At 47.4% G+C, this 15,829-nt stretch overlaps 1 protein-coding gene across 1 annotated transcript in view; it reads right to left on the bottom strand.

Moving 5' to 3' along the window:
* The window catches only part of PDK3 (pyruvate dehydrogenase kinase 3), a 1,374,724-nt gene that overhangs the window by 1,235,738 nt on the left and 123,157 nt on the right, over positions 1–15,829 (bottom strand). The gene's annotated exons all lie outside the window — the stretch shown is intronic.

The raw sequence follows: 15,829 nt of genomic DNA, 5'->3' as shown, positions 1-15,829 counted from the left end.
CGGTATTATTGGGCTTCCTAGCTTGCTGCAAATAACCACGGGATGTATGGCCCGGCGTTGAATCCAGCGTTTGAAATGGATAGGTGGCTGTTACCGGGGGGAGACTATAACAGGGCGCTCTATTCTGGATCCTCTCGTTTACAGCTTTCGGGCCCCACGGGGATAGCTGTGCGAGTGTGGCATAGTGCGACGGCGGCTATGGGCTGGAGGGATCGATTGACCCGCGCGACTCCGCTTTACGCTTCTGCGAGACTGGGTTGCCTGTGGCGAACGAAAGGATTCGAGAAGTGGGATATGATTGGCATCGGTAAAGTGCGTGATCTCTGGGTTAACGGCAGGATAAAGACTTTCATAGAACTACAGGCGGAATTTGAGCTAGGCGATAGGGAATTCTTTCGCTATGCTCAAGTTCGCCACGCTTTGAATTCGGTTTTCCCCGTGGGTAGCGACGTTCCGGAATCCTCCCCCCTCGAAGATCGTATATTAGATGGTCATGTGCCGGATAGCACTATTTCTTTGATCTACAAAAAAATGATCAATGATCGCTCGAGCCTGCTCGAGCACCTTAGGGCAACCTGGATTGCGGATGGCATTGAATTAGACGACGAGGACTGGCAATCTGCGATCTCCTCTCCCAGGGAGGTCGCAATCCCGGCTCGTCTCCACCTGGTCCAGCTAAAAATTATTCATCGGATTTATGTTACCGGCCCCCGCCTGATCCGTATGGGCTATTCGACGGATGGCCTGTGTAGGCGTGGTTGTGGTATGCTTGGTACCTTTCTCCACATAATTTGGGAATGTCCTGAGATGGTGCTTTTCTGGAACCGTATACATGAGGTGATGAATGAAGTAACAGGTGTTGTGATGTTGCCAGAGGCCCGGCGATGTTTGCTGAATGTATGGGGGCCGAATGACTATGATGTGTCGCAGCTACGATGGACTACCCTTGGTAATATGATTGCTAAGAGAGACATTGCACAGCTTTGGGGGTCCCAAAGGTCCCCCACAGTGGCGGCCTGGAAAGAGAACATGGACTGGTGCATGTTTAGAGAGAAGACTGTATATGTGGCGAGAGGCAGGCCCAGAAAATGGGGGGAAATTTGGAGTCAATGGAACTCGTACCGGGGAGATATATGTACGCCCCCTCTCACGGAGATCTCTAGTCCCCCCCGTCTCCCTGACCCGACATTCCTGATGTAGTATTGCGTATTTTATTCTTGATTTTGTGTTTCTTGCTTCCAGCCCCCTCATCTGTGTACAACAACTCCTGTATCATACTATTGTGTATCTCCCGTCCTCCTTGAGCACTGGCCCGATTGATGTACTACTTTTATATTGCCTTATTTGTTTTTCTATGTCTCTTTATTATAATAAAAAGTTACAACAAAAAAAACCCAACGCTTTCTTATGCCTTTCCGGCGAGAGGGAACGACGCCCGAACCCCTTTCGCCACAATTGACTCCGTGTCATATTTGCTGGTTGTCCCTCCTACCGCCTTCTTGAGTTTAGATCGTCCATATAAGCACAGTGGAGCTTTGATCCCGTTCGGGGAATGCCGCCGTTTGTGCAAATCAGGGCGTGCAGCCGACACCGTTCCTGCCTCGCTGGGGTCTCTTATCACTATACTTCGTTCTCGGATCCCCGCCTGCCGTTCTGCGCTCTATTGTCGGCTTGGCGCTCTACCTCTCTCTGGGCGCCGCCATCTTGTGAGTTCTATGTCAGAGTCCTGTTCGTTATATCCGATGTTCATTCACTGTTTAGTCATTTATGCTTATTTGTTTTTATGGTGTTGTTTCAAGCTACTTGTGGCTCCTCTCTCGTGGGGCTCAGATCTCTGATGATCGAGTACGGCTCTCTTTTGTGCCAGGGTCACTGCGCGTAGACGCTCCCATCCCCCGCCATCTTGCGCCTCGTACTGTTGAAGGATGGGTCGTTGGGGATTATCCGCTTTTATCGCCTTTTGCTGCCTGTGACCGCTCAGCCCTCCACAGGGCTTGGTCGCCCCACTCACTGCTGCCGCTCCTGCCTGCCTTTGCCGCCTCCTGCCTGCAGATTCCTTCGCTCGCTGCCCGCTGCTCCTGGGAATTTCCCGCTGCTCCTGGGAATTTCCCGCTACCCGCTGCTTCTTGGAATTTCCCGCCGCTGCCTCCCTGCGGCCCCGCCCCCCTGTGATTCCATTCGCCGCCCTGCTCCCGCCACCCAGCTGCTCCTCCCTCCCGGCTCCTTACTTATGACGCCCCCAGAGCGACCGTGCAGCGGACGCGCGCAGCGTGAGCGCCGATTAAGCGCCGAAGGTGCGCCAAAGGTAAGCCCGTCTGCGCCCGTCCGCGTCTGGCCCGCGCCCAGCGCCAGGAGCCCTGGCCCTCCCCGCCGAGGCAAGACGACCCGACTGACCTACGACGCCGCCACTCTCAACGCACTCAATGCCGGCCGGACCCACGCCTGCTGCCAAGCCACCCCGAGACGCACCCACGGACCCTTCACCTGCTGCACCTGCAAGTTCACCTGCCTCCGAACCTGCCCCGCACCCACCAACACAAACACCAGCAGCAACCACCTCAAGTGCATCCTGATCAACACCCGCTCCGTCCACAGACACGCCGTGGAACTCTGGAACCTCCTCGACGCTACATCACCGGACGTCGCCTTCCTCACGGAAACCTGGATGAACGCCTCCTCTGCACCCGACATCGCCATCGCCATCCCGGACGGGTACAAGATCATCAGGAGGGACCGCATCAACCAGACCGGAGGTGGCATCGCCATCGTCCACAGGAACTCCATCCGCATCACGACCGACGCCAACGACTCCTTCGCCGCAGCCGAACATCTCCACTTCCAGATTCACACCGACCCTAAGACGACCCTCAGAGGCACCCTCGTCTACAGACCCCCGGGACCACGCACACAAGTCAGCGAAGACATCACAGACTTCATCAGCCAGCACGCCCTCCCCTCCACTGACTACATCCTCCTCGGGGACCTCAACTTCCACCTGGAGAACAATAAGGACTGCAACACCACCGCCCTGCTGGAAAACCTCGCCAACCTCGGACTCAAGCAACTGGTCAACACCCCCACCCACTACGCCGGCCACACGCTTGATCCCGTCTTCTCTTCCAGCAAGTACATCACCTTCAGCCACGCCACCGGACTCCACTGGACCGACCACAGCTGCGTCCACTTCAGCTTCAAAAGATCCACGACCCACCACCACCCGCAACAGGTACCTCACAGGAATTGGAGCAAGATCACCGCAGACCAGCTCACCACCTCCCTCAGCCAGAGCCCACCCGCCAACACAACGGACCCCAACGAAGCAGCCCGCAACTTCACACAGTGGCTGACCGCCTGCGCCGACGACCTCGCGCCACTAAAGAACCCTCCCAGCAGACCCAGAAGCAAGAAGGCATCCTGGTTCACCGACGACCTCAAGGACTCCAAGAAGACCTGCCGCACCCTCGAGAAAGCCTGGCTCCTCCACCGGACCACCGACAACATGACCGCCCTCAAACACGCTACCCGCAAGCACCACCAGCTCATCCGCACCACCAAGAAGAAATCCCTGAAGGAACGACTGGACAACAACGCCCACGACAGCAAAGAGCTCTTCACTATCGTCAAGGAGTTCTCCAACCCCAGCACCGGCACCAACGACATCACTCCGTCACAAGACCTCTGCGACTCCCTCACCTCGTTCTTCCACCGCAAGATCGCCGACATCCACAACAGCTTCGGCGCCCCACCCACGCACCCAACCGTCGAACCAACGCCCCCCACCGCCACCCTTCGCACCTGGACCACGGTGACCACCGAAGACACAGCCCGCACGATGAACACCATCCACTCCGGATCACCGACCGACCCGTGCCCACACCACGTCTTCAACAAGGCCGACTCCACCATCGCACCCCAACTCCGGATCATCATCAATGCCTCCTTCAACACCGCCACCTTCCGGAGAGCTGGAAGCACGCCGAGATCAGCGCCCTCCTGAAGAAACCTACAGCGGACCCCACCGATCTCAAAAACTTCCGCCCCATCTCGCTCCTCCCTTTTCCTGCTAAAGTCATCGAGAAGATCGTCAACAGACAGCTGACCGCCTTCCTCGAGACGAACGGATCCCTCGACCCCTCGCAGTCCGGCTTCAGAGCCAACCACAGCACCGAGACCGCCCTCATCGCAGCCACCGACGACATCCGGACCCTGCTCGACAAGGGGGAAACAGTGGCCCTCATCCTCCTGGACCTCTCCGCTGCGTTCGACACGGTCTGCCACAGCACCCTAGTCCAGAGCCTCAGCAACATCGGTATCCAAGAGAAGGCACTGGAGTGGATCATCTCGTTCCTCGCCGGAAGAACACAGAGTCCGCCTCCCCCCGTTTCGCTCCGAGGCCACCGAAGTCATCTGCGGCGTCCCGCAAGGATCTTCACTCAGCCCCACCCTCTTCAACATCTACATGAAACCTCTTGCAGCCATCGCACGCCAGCACAACCTCAACATCATCTCTTACGCCGACGACACCCAGCTGATCCTCTCCCTCACCAGAGACCCCGACACCGCCAGAACATGCCTACACGAAGGGATGAAAGACGTCGCCGAGTGGATGAAGGACAGCCGCCTGAAACTGAACTCGGACAAGACGGAAGTCCTCATCCTGGGATCTTCGCCCTCCGCCTGGGACAACTCCTGGTGGCCCCCAGCCCTGGGCACCGCACCCAAGCCAACCGACCACGCACGCAACCTGGACTTCATTCTGGACCCCTCCCTCTCGATGACCAGACAAGTCAACGCCGTCTCCTCATCGTGCTTCAACACCCTGCGTATGCTTCGCAAGATCTTCCGCTGGATCCCGAACGAGACCAGGAAGACTGTCACCCAGGCACTCGTCACCAGCCGACTGGACTACGGAAACGCCCTCTACGCCGGAACCACAGCCAAGCTACAGAAAAGACTCCAGCGCATCCAGAACGCCTCCGCCCGACTCATCCTGGATGTCCCCCGACGCAGCCACATCTCCAGCCACCTGAGGAACCTGCACTGGCTCCCCGTAGACAAGAGGATCACGTTCCGGCTCCTCACCCACGCACACAAGTCTCTCCACAACCTGGGCCCCAAGTACCTCAACGACCGCCTGACCTTCTACACGCCCACCCGCCAGCTACGGTCCACCAGCCTCGCCCTCGCAGCCGTACCACGCATCCGAAGAGCCACCGCCGGAGAAAGATCCTTCTCTTACCTGGCTGCCAAGACTTGGAACTCCCTCCCCATCCACCTTCGGCTGACCCAGGACCATCTTGCCTTCAGGAAACAACTCAAGACCTGGCTGTTCGAGCAGTAGCATACCCCTCCCCCCCAAGCGCCTTGAGACCCTCCCGGGTGAGTAGTGCGCTATACAAATGGCATGATTGATTGATCCTTCAGCCCCTGCTGCGCGCCCTTTACTACTCTCGCTCCTGCTTTGCTGTCAGTACCGCGATGTCACCGTCCATCTGCCACTCCCTCCGAGTTATGCGCTGTGTTGTTTACACTGACCCGCCATCTTGGGCCGAGTGGTTTGTGGGCAGCTCAATTCACCGGGACGGATTGCTCGCCATCTGGTTATTTTCGGCACATTTCCGACTCAGCTTGTTCTTCCTGCTGCTTTCCAGTTGCGATTTTCGCAGTTTTTGTGATCTTGGGTACTCGCCTTCCGCAAGTATTTGCCGATATCGTAACCTGGCCGGCGGAGCTGTCTTAGGAGGCAGCCATTCCGCTGTGCGCCCTCTAGCGCCCCCCCCTAAATATTTCCATGATATATTGATTCCTTGGCATGGCCAGTTACCGTTCAAGATACATTAAAAATGTTGGTACCATAAGTGCTCCCTTTCGAGAGTTATCATAGAAAAATGTTTCATTCAAGTGGTCACAAGAATGTGAGAGAAGTTTAAATAAAAATCAAACAAGCCATCCCACCAGCTACTGAAATGGCCTATTTCAATCCAAAGCTACATACAGAGGTTGTTGTTGATGCTAGCCCAGTCGGGTTAGGTCATCCCCATGCTCAAAGTCATATTGTGATACAAAAGGGGATGATGGACGGAGCGTTTGAACAAATCAAACACTCACCCCCAGTCAACTGATCTGGGTTTAATTCATCACCATTCTTTAGTTCACTCAGCCACCCCAGTTCAGACATGGCTATATGCAAATCAGTCTGACCCTGTGCCTTATGGGAACAGTCCAGCCCGAACTGCCAAGCCATGTCTTCCCTGGACCGGAAACAAGCATCCTGGGACCGGTTTCGGATTCATAATCCTCATCAGCCAGGCTATCTTGAATCCAGTGGCCAAGTGAACAAGGGCCTTGTCTGAACTGGGGTGGCAGAGTGGGCTAAAGAACAGGGATGGATCAAACCCAGATCTTTTGACTGGGTGTGAGTGTTTGATTGGTTCAGATGCTCCGTCCATCACCACCCCCTTTTGTACCGCAAAGTCATATTGTGGCATATGTCAGCAGAAGTTTGTCCCAGACAGAACATGTTTACTCACAACCTGAGAAAGAAGGTTTGACCATGGTCTGGGCTTGTGAACATTTCCATGTATTCATGGATGGAAAGCCTTCACCTGGTAACTGATCACCAAACTTTATTGTCTATCTTTGGCAATCCAAAAGCCAAGATGCCTTGTTGTATTGAACGGTTGGAAATAAGATTACAAGAATAGGGTTATACCATTGTGCATCATCCAGGGAATCTGCGGACTACTTGTCCAGAGTGCCTATAAAAGGTCAAAGTATTTGATCAAAGACGGCTGAAGCCTACATCAATTTCATTGTAAGGTCAAATATGGCAGTTCCCATATAGTTCGCTTGGATCCCTGTCATGAGCCATGATAGTGACAAGCTGAAGTTGAAAGATTTAATTACACATCAGTCATGGAACCGACAAGCTCAACCTCTCACCAATGATGGTGAAAACCAACAGTACAAAAAAGTTAAAGATGAACTGTCTAGAACTACACAGTGAGGGTTGAGAATCCTAATTCCGGTAGTTTGAGACAGAAAATAATTAAAGGGTCTCACGGAGGTCATCGTGGTACTGTTACCACCAAGAGAGCTCTCCGAGATAGAATTTGGTTTTAGGCCTGGGTGGAGTTTGTGCAGTTCTGGCAGAAATCTTAGACTGGGAACAGGACCTATTCAACCTGCTAGGCGTCGAGTTTCGAGGGCTCAGTGAGTATTAATTATTTGTTGTGTTTTGCAGTGCCCACATTTTTTTCTGAACTGCATGCTGTTCACACTCAGAGGTAAGTTACGTTTAGTTTATGTTGGAATATTAATACTATGTGATCAGTTTCTAGTTTCTGCCAAGCAGGTGCTCAGTGCTACCTTATTGTACTCATCATTGGTGCTTGTTTGGCTGATTTTTTAAGAAGCCATTGCAGACTGTCCTCCTGTCACCATAGTGAATCAGTGATGGCAGTGAGTTAGCGTTCTCTCTGTGACTTTATGTAGCTCGTACAGTTCCAAGCCATTTCACAGCGATGGGTAGTATGTATCTACAAATTGCAAAATAGGGAGACCGAGTTGGTCCCTCAAGGGCTTTGAAAAATTAGAAGAAAATCAAAGCTCATTGACTGCTATGCATTAGTTTTAAATGCAGTTTTTGTTAAGGAAATTTGGAATAGGGATTTTAGGATTAGTATGGGCAACACAACAGTCAATAGACTTGTGACTAGTACTATAGGTGATCTGTTTTAGAGCAGTACAATTATGTGAATGTTTGCCAGTCACAAAAATTTTGTGAAGATTAACTGAACCACTAATGATTTTTTTTTCATCTTACATCAACGGCCAAGGGCAAGAAGCTGGACTTTGTAGAGGGTCCGGTAGTAGTTGGTCAACAGGAGGCGACGACCACCAGCACCAATGCCGAGGGCTCTGCTAACCCCAGTAAGTCCTAATATTTATTATTATTTCCCTAATGTTGGGTTTTATGATTGTTGTGGGCGTAAGGTAGAATCTTGGGGAATTCGAATGATGGTTTTGGGTTTCAGGATGGGAGTTGCTGCCTAGAAGCTGGTGCTGCTGGTGAGAAATAAAGTTGCTCTGACACCCTTACTGCTGCCTTGCTTCCACATGGTGACAGGGAAAGTATATGAATCAGTTGTACAAAAGCACAATGAATTAAATGTTGTGTTTCATTCCTGTTATCCTTGCATTATCCTTTTTTTTCCCCCTTTTTTTTCCCCTTCTATTACATGTTTCTTTTTTGGTAGCTATTTTTTTCCGGTCTTTAGTTCAATTATCTTCTGTTTTGTTGGTAATCTTTCCCTCTCTCCTATATATCTTGTGGAATTGTAAGAGTAAGACTAAGAATAACACATTTTTGGTACTCCACTGTCTACTGTGAAGACTGCAGGCCCAAGTAAATTAGTATTATAAATAATGTTCACCATGTATGTTTGTTGAGAAGGCCGTATTCCTGCTCATGCTTTAACGGTTGAGATCACAAGAGACTACCCATGGTCATGGACCACTCCCCAAAGTTGTGTGCTGTGTCATTCATTTATACAGTATACACGTAGTTTTCTACGACAGTACAGCAAGGCTGGAAAATAAATATGAGGTCCCACTCCCATTGCATTTGCCAACCCACACCATATGACTTTCATTTACCATTATTCCACCCATGGCTTGTCTAACATTGTTAACCAACCAATTGCCAATAGTGCTATTTTGTTGAAAGATACTACAGTGATAAACCGAAATGCACCTTTGTACTACGGTTGTAATTTTTGATTGAAAAAATTAAGGGGTAGCGTATTTGGCATCTTAAAATATGTATAATGTTTTATTCTAGCCACACAGACAACCAGTGAAGCCCGCTCTAGTGCCACTGTAGGAGAGGCAGGGAGGGGGAATAGCAGCGGCAGGGTCGGGCACTGTTAAGTCACATAATTGCTTGCTTATTGAAAATTACTATTATACGCACTAGTTAGTACCAGGGCGTTGTCAACTCGTGACTGTAAACCCCCTCAGCTTTACCAGCTTCAGCGGTGATTGAGTTATTATAACCTCTTTTACCTGCGAGTCACCAAAAGTTCATATAATGAGTGTTGATTGCACGAGAGAAACCTAACAGACTGGAAGGTTAAAAGAAAGGAAAATGGTATATGACTGAAAGGGTGTGTGGGTGGGTAAAGGGATAGATGGGCGTAAGGATAGTTGGAAGAAAGGGTGGATATTGAATGGATGGATTGGATTTTTTGGTGAAAGACCGTTGCAAGACAGTAAAACTTAATCATTGTGGCTATGGGTGAATTAGAATGAAAGGATGAATGGCTATTTGAATTGCTTGGATGAATAGGCAATGCAGGTCTTCTCATGGAGAGGGGCATGCTGCTCACGTACTTCGTTTACTTTGGTTATTTAGGGTTATCAAAACTATAGTTCAAATTGGGGGTGTTTTTTTTTTCCATCCCTTGACTCACCGTATTTGTTAAGTGAGGCAGCTGTATCCCACCAATCATTCATCACGCTCCTCCCCACTCATGGCAATTTGCCACCAATTTAAGTGCAGTTTGGTTCAATTTGTGACTGCTGTGTTGGTAGGGCAATGTGTGTCTGCTTCAGTTAATGAGCAGTACAAAAGGGGGTGGTGATGGACGGAGCATCTGAACCAATCAAACACTCACACCCAGTCAAAAAATCTGGGTTTAATCCATCACTGTTCTTTAGCCCACTCTGCCACCCCAGTTCAGACATGGCTATATGCAAATCAGTCTGACCCTGTGCCTCATGGGAACAGTCCAGCCCGAACTGCCAAGCCATGCCTTCCCTGGACCGGAAACAGGCTTCCGAGGACCGGTTTCTGGCATTACAGCCGTCTTCAGCCCGGCTTGCTTAAATCCAGTGGCAAAGTGAGCAAGGGACTCACGTCTGAGCATACCCTGCCACACTTATGGCGGCCAAAGAGGTACAAAAGGGGGTGGTGATGGACGGAGCATCTGAACCAATCAAACACTCCCACCCAGTCAAAAGATCTGGGTTTAATCCATCACCGTTCTTTAGCCCACTCTGCCACCCCAGTTCAGACATGGCTATATGCAAATCAGTCTGACCCTGTGCCTCATGGGAACAGTCCAGCCCGAACTGCCAAGCCATGCCTTCCCTGGACCGGAAACAAGCTTCCGAGGACCGGTTTCTGGCATTACAGCCGTCTTCAGCCCGGCTTGCTTGAATCCAGTGGCAAAGTGAGCAAGGGACTCACGTCTGAGCATACCCTGCCACACTTATGGCGGCCAAAGCGGTACAAAAGGGGGTGGTGATGGACGGAGCATCTGAACCAATCAAACACTCACACCCAGTTAACCCCTTCCATGCTGATGACGAGCTCAGCTCGTCATCAGCATTACCTACCCTGTGCGGATGACAAGGTGAACTCGTCACGTAACATGGTATTTATGAAAATCCGGCACACAGCGGGAAAAACGGCCGCACGCAACAGGTTAATGAGCATTCACAAACCTTTCAATAAATTGCAAGCCAAATACACAAGGTTTGTTTCCCTTCGCCCACTCAGTCACCACTTAGTACTTCATCCCTTTTTTCCCCCCCCAAGTTCTTCCATCCCAGCCTATCAAAAAATTGGAAAATCCATTCTTGGCATGTGCCACATTCGATTTTAGAACCATGTGAAGTGAAGTGATTCCAGAATATAAACATTTAATGTTTTCCCATAAAAAAGATTTATTTAACACCTGTACAAATTATTCCATTTCAACTAAGTCGACTTCAGAGGCTGAATAAGCCAAAGATGATGAATCGAAGATCAGTGTAGTGGCCCTCTATTCTATATCAAAAGCTCTACCCAACCTGCCTAATCCCTCTAATCTACCCTGCAGTAAAGTAAATCAAGTTTCCTTTCCTTATTTACAGCCCAGCAAATGAATTTGTTGAAAATAATATGTGGTGGTGGGCGAGGCCAGTGAGTAAAGTGGGAGTAAGTGCAATTTGATGTATGGGATACACCGTTACCAATGTGCCAAATACAATCTATGTAGCCAGTTCCTTTCCCTGTAGTGCAGTGGATCATTTTCCCTGTCTACTTACGGCAGACAGGATAATAAATATCTGCATTTCATACATGGGGTGTGTGATGTAGTATCTTATTTATTATTCATCTGCCTCTTTAGAGTCATAGTAGAAAGAGAAATCCATTTACACAAGAGCAGGGCCATTGGAATTAAAAATAGATAATTATCAACTACATCTCCATGCCACTGGAGTCATCTAGCCTGGCTGATGGGAGGTGAAACCCTGAAACCGGTTCTAGGATGCTTGTTTCTAGTCAGGGAGGGCCTGGCTTGGCAGTTCAGGCTGGACTGTTCCCACTGGAGGGTCAAGACTGATTTGCATATGGCTGGGTCTAAACTGGAATGACATGGGGAGCAAAACAACAATGGATTTAGGCCCAGATCTCTGTATTTGGGTGAATGTATAACATTGTTCAGCATTCTGTCCATCAATTACTCTTTACCCAGCTACAGACAATAGCAAAATACCCAAACGCACTGGTTAGCAATGAGCATGGCTCCATTACTTTAGCAAAACACACAACCTGTACTCTATAGCGCATAATGTTGCACTCAATATTGAGGTAATTTATTTGTTTCACTTTCTGTTTATAGTTACTTGAAAAGCCTTTAGAAGAAATAAAAAGTCAAATCACTGTTTTTTTAGCCTGGTGTTATTATACCTTAATACTTTTTTGCCACAGAGTGAGTGCTTTTTATGCAAAGCATGTGTGGCTAGAACATACAATTGGCCTTGTTACTCTCCTAATCATAATCAAATCAAATTCAAATGGCCCTATGGGACCAGCAATGTAGTCCTACTGTGCCATCCACTAATTTCAAACAACTGTTTGCACAGTGCATTATTTAAAATGTGTCTTTTTTTCTATTGTTTTTCTGAACTCTTGCTGGTCCACCTGTAGCATCGAACACCAACAGGCAGGTGATAACGGCCCGTCTGCGTTGGCAGAGGCAGTAATGCATACTAAAGGAATATCGGCAGCAGGGGGTCCTGGAAGAGGAGGAGGATGAAATAGAGGCCTCTCAGCCGGGCCCCAGTACAGCTGTTCCGATCAGATTCTAGCCTCCTGGCCATCCCATTGCCGGCGTTGCTGCCCCCTCCCACACTGACAACACGTCGCATCCTGCAGTGGTTGCATACTACAGAGAGCCGACCCACCACGATGGAGCAGAGCCTGGACCAGCTCCGGCCCGAAATACAGAATGCCCTCTTTTAGCCCTTTTACATGTTTTGGTTTGTTGTGGGTGGAGAGGATGGGAAAGAGTTTCAACCAGGTTTTTTATTCTTTGGACATTTCAGATTTTGGGACATAGGGGCCTGGGTCAGTTTGTTCGAGGAGGGGGTAGGCATGTTGTGTGAGTGGAGAGTGTGGGTTTGTTTGTAAAACAAAATAAAGGGAAAACTATATTTTTTTTAAATGTATGCCTTAAGTAGTTTATTTTACTTTTACTTTGCACTGCTGCCTTCAGTTTTTAAGCAGCCAGTTTATTGTAGGAGTTAAAGACAGTGCTTTAAATGGGCCACTACTCACCAGTACTCAGTACCAGCACTTTGATATTTTCTCCTCTTGAGTACCGGGACTTCTCCTCGGACAAGGAGAGTACCAGTACTCAGTTTCAGTTCAGTTTTAAACTTTATTCGGTTATCAAAAAACAACCATGAAAGTACAGATAAAAAACACAATCAGATTAGAATAAAGAGTAAAGAATATGCTTGTCTGGTTACAATTCATTTAGGTGATCGATTTCCGAAATTTAAAAACAGTTTTAAAATATACAGACAGAAATGCAACAGTTAAAATATTATCAAGCCGTTGTAAATCTAAGAAGGCAGGGCGGCACTGATTACAATCCATAATCTTTAGTAAAGGCACAATCCATCTTTTTCTGGGATTTGTATAGAATCTACAGAAAAAAAGAATATGAATGTCTGACTGTTCAGACAGATCATCACAAGGGCACTTAATAAGTTGTTTACACCAAGTATTCATAACAGGGAAGCAAACAGATCTTAAAAGCAGATTAAACCTCAAGTGAGTCAATACAAATCTTTCAAAATCACTCATGGATAGTCTAATATAGGGTTGCATGTATTCTGAGGTCATGATTAATTGGTGTGCGGCCACAGTTTTTTTCAACATTTCTGTACTAATTCTTTGGTCGCCCAAATACCTCATACATATATCTTTGAGGAATTTCCTGGGAACAGTGTTCATAGTTGTGGGGTCCTCATAATAATCCAGGTGGCCTATCTGTATCAAAAAAGTCATTACATAACTTAACCACCTCACCTTACCACTATTTTCTAAACTCATTGCATCCTTAAGAATAGAGCAATTAAAGGTGCATTCCTCCGTCGTCCAAACCCTATGCCACAAAAGAACTGGAGCAACCCTAATTCTATCTTCTAGATAAGGCTCCCCAGCTCAGCGTGGCAAACATAAGTTGAAACACTGTCTGGAACTGCTAAGAGGAATCTCAAGAAGTGTTCACCACCGTCTGCAATGGTTTTACATTTACATGTCCCCATAGTCCTGCGCCATAATTGGCAATTGCCACCCAAGTTGCTCCGTACACGGTTAAATGCTCCCCAAGTGGTTTTTTGCCCATCCTTTTACTAAAAGATTTCAACACCATTATACATTTACAGAACACTAGGCGCCTAGTTTGTATTGTTTCATTCCATTGGCCAGATTGGTCAAATAGTACGCCGAGGTATGGGAAAGTAGGGTTGTGCTCAAGGGGTTTTAATCCGAAATATATTGGTTTTTCCTTTTTATGTTGGCTGCGGCCATAGGTCATACTAAACGTTTTAGTACAGTTTGCTTTCAGGTTTAAATTAGACATAAAAGCTGTAAAGGTATTAACCATCGTTTGCATGGCCAGTGATGTCCTGGCCTCAGGACAGCATCTTTGCGTATAAGAGAGCCGGGACAGATCTTTTGCCGAGAGTACCAGTACTCAATTCAATTCAATTCAATTTGACTTTATTCGGTTAAAAAGTTAATAAACATAAAAGTACATAAAAGCAATTCATAATACTACATCCTCGTTATTATAAAAAAAACAATTAAAACCACATGGTTATTGGCAATGCAAATAAAGGTACAATATGCAGTAAATTTAAATACAACATACATTGAATTCAAGTACAAATTGATTTACGTAATCTAAAAACATTACGAAGATATTCTGAAATTGAAGCTACATTAAAAATAACATCTAATTTCTGGAGTTCTAAAAAGGCGGCGCGACATCGTATAACATTCATTTCCTTTAAGATCGGTACAATCAATCTTTTCCGGGGTAAAGTATAGTATTTACAGAATAAAAGGATGTGGATGTCAGCCTGCTCTGATGTGTCATCACAAGGGCATTCAGTTAAGTTGCGAGACCAACAGTTCATTACGGGGAAACTTAAAACCCTAAAAAGAATACTTAACCTAGAGCGGGTCAAAATGAATCGCGAGTGTTCAGACATAGAAAGGGTTAAATAAGGTTGAATTTTACCCTGCAGTAATATGAATTGATGGGCAACAACAGACATTTTCTTATTTTCCGCTGTCATTCTAATATCTTCCAGTAAATAATAATAATAATAAAAATAAAGACATTTATAGAGCGCATGGTTACGCCATCCCGGCGTGTCCCCGCACTAGTACTCATAACTGCCCAGTTTTTACACAGTTGGTGCTGCCCTCATGAGCTCTATGCTTGGCAGCACCTTCTATACTTCCTGTATGGGTTAAAAAGCCCTTTCAAACCGAGCTGAGCTGGTACAAAAGCGTCAGGACAGCAGCTTGTTTCCAGCAGAACCCCAAGAGCTGCGTGTGCCTCTCAAGAAGTAGGAGAGGAGGAGTATTGCTGCAGGGTGTTTGCTTTATATGTTAGAGGGGGGTTGAAAGGGGACCATAAAACCTAATGGGCATGAGGTGCGGGACTTGTTGTTAAGGGCAATGCTGCTTTTTAGCATGCCCATTGTTTTAAATGCCTGCACATCTTCTCATCAGCAATTTAAATGAAGGAATATGCATGAAAGAAATTCACTGCCATCTCCGCCAATTTGCCTTATTAGCCTAAATGAAATACAACATTAAAATCAAAATACAGTTGTTTTAATATTTTACGTGGCAGGTTCTTGCTTCAGATGTAAAACCAGACCTGAACCAATTGCAATAGGCAGTTTGACTACACGTGTGACACTTTCCTAGAGTTATGGATTTTAGCTGGCAAAGCTTTCCATTTTGGGATTTGTAGTTTATTTTTCTATTTCATAGGAAGAGATATTTAAAGTCCCAGCATGCAAAGCGTGTATTGCAAAAATCAGGAACACACTAAACAGGTCACATAGCTACCAAGCCCCTACTAACATATTTTGTGGGAGTCCACACACATCATGCATAAAACAAATATCAACAAAACACATTGTTTTGGTTCTCTTATGTTGATTATGGAATTATTTCGGCTTCTGGTGTAGGCTCTATGCATTAATCTAGGCTGTCAGTAAATCCTTCCATCTCTGGCATCTGTTTATATAAGGGATAAGATCCATGCCGGCAGAGTATGCATACCCCACACTAGAGGCCCTGCTGATGCATGAGGTGAAAATATTATGCAGGAATCTAGACTTAAATCAATGCATTCATGATTTTTTTTTATACAGCAGCACTAGTACTGATTCCTTATCATGCCATTGATAAACATTTGTTATAGAACTATAAACTTAGTTGATTTGCAGTAATCAAATCACC

Source organism: Lissotriton helveticus, chromosome 8, assembly GCF_964261635.1.
Source record: "Lissotriton helveticus chromosome 8, aLisHel1.1, whole genome shotgun sequence".
In the NCBI taxonomy this organism is placed as follows: Eukaryota; Metazoa; Chordata; class Amphibia; order Caudata; family Salamandridae; genus Lissotriton; species Lissotriton helveticus.
The sequence above is the reverse complement of the archived record's forward strand: the minus strand, read 5'-3'. Positions and strand labels throughout refer to the sequence as shown.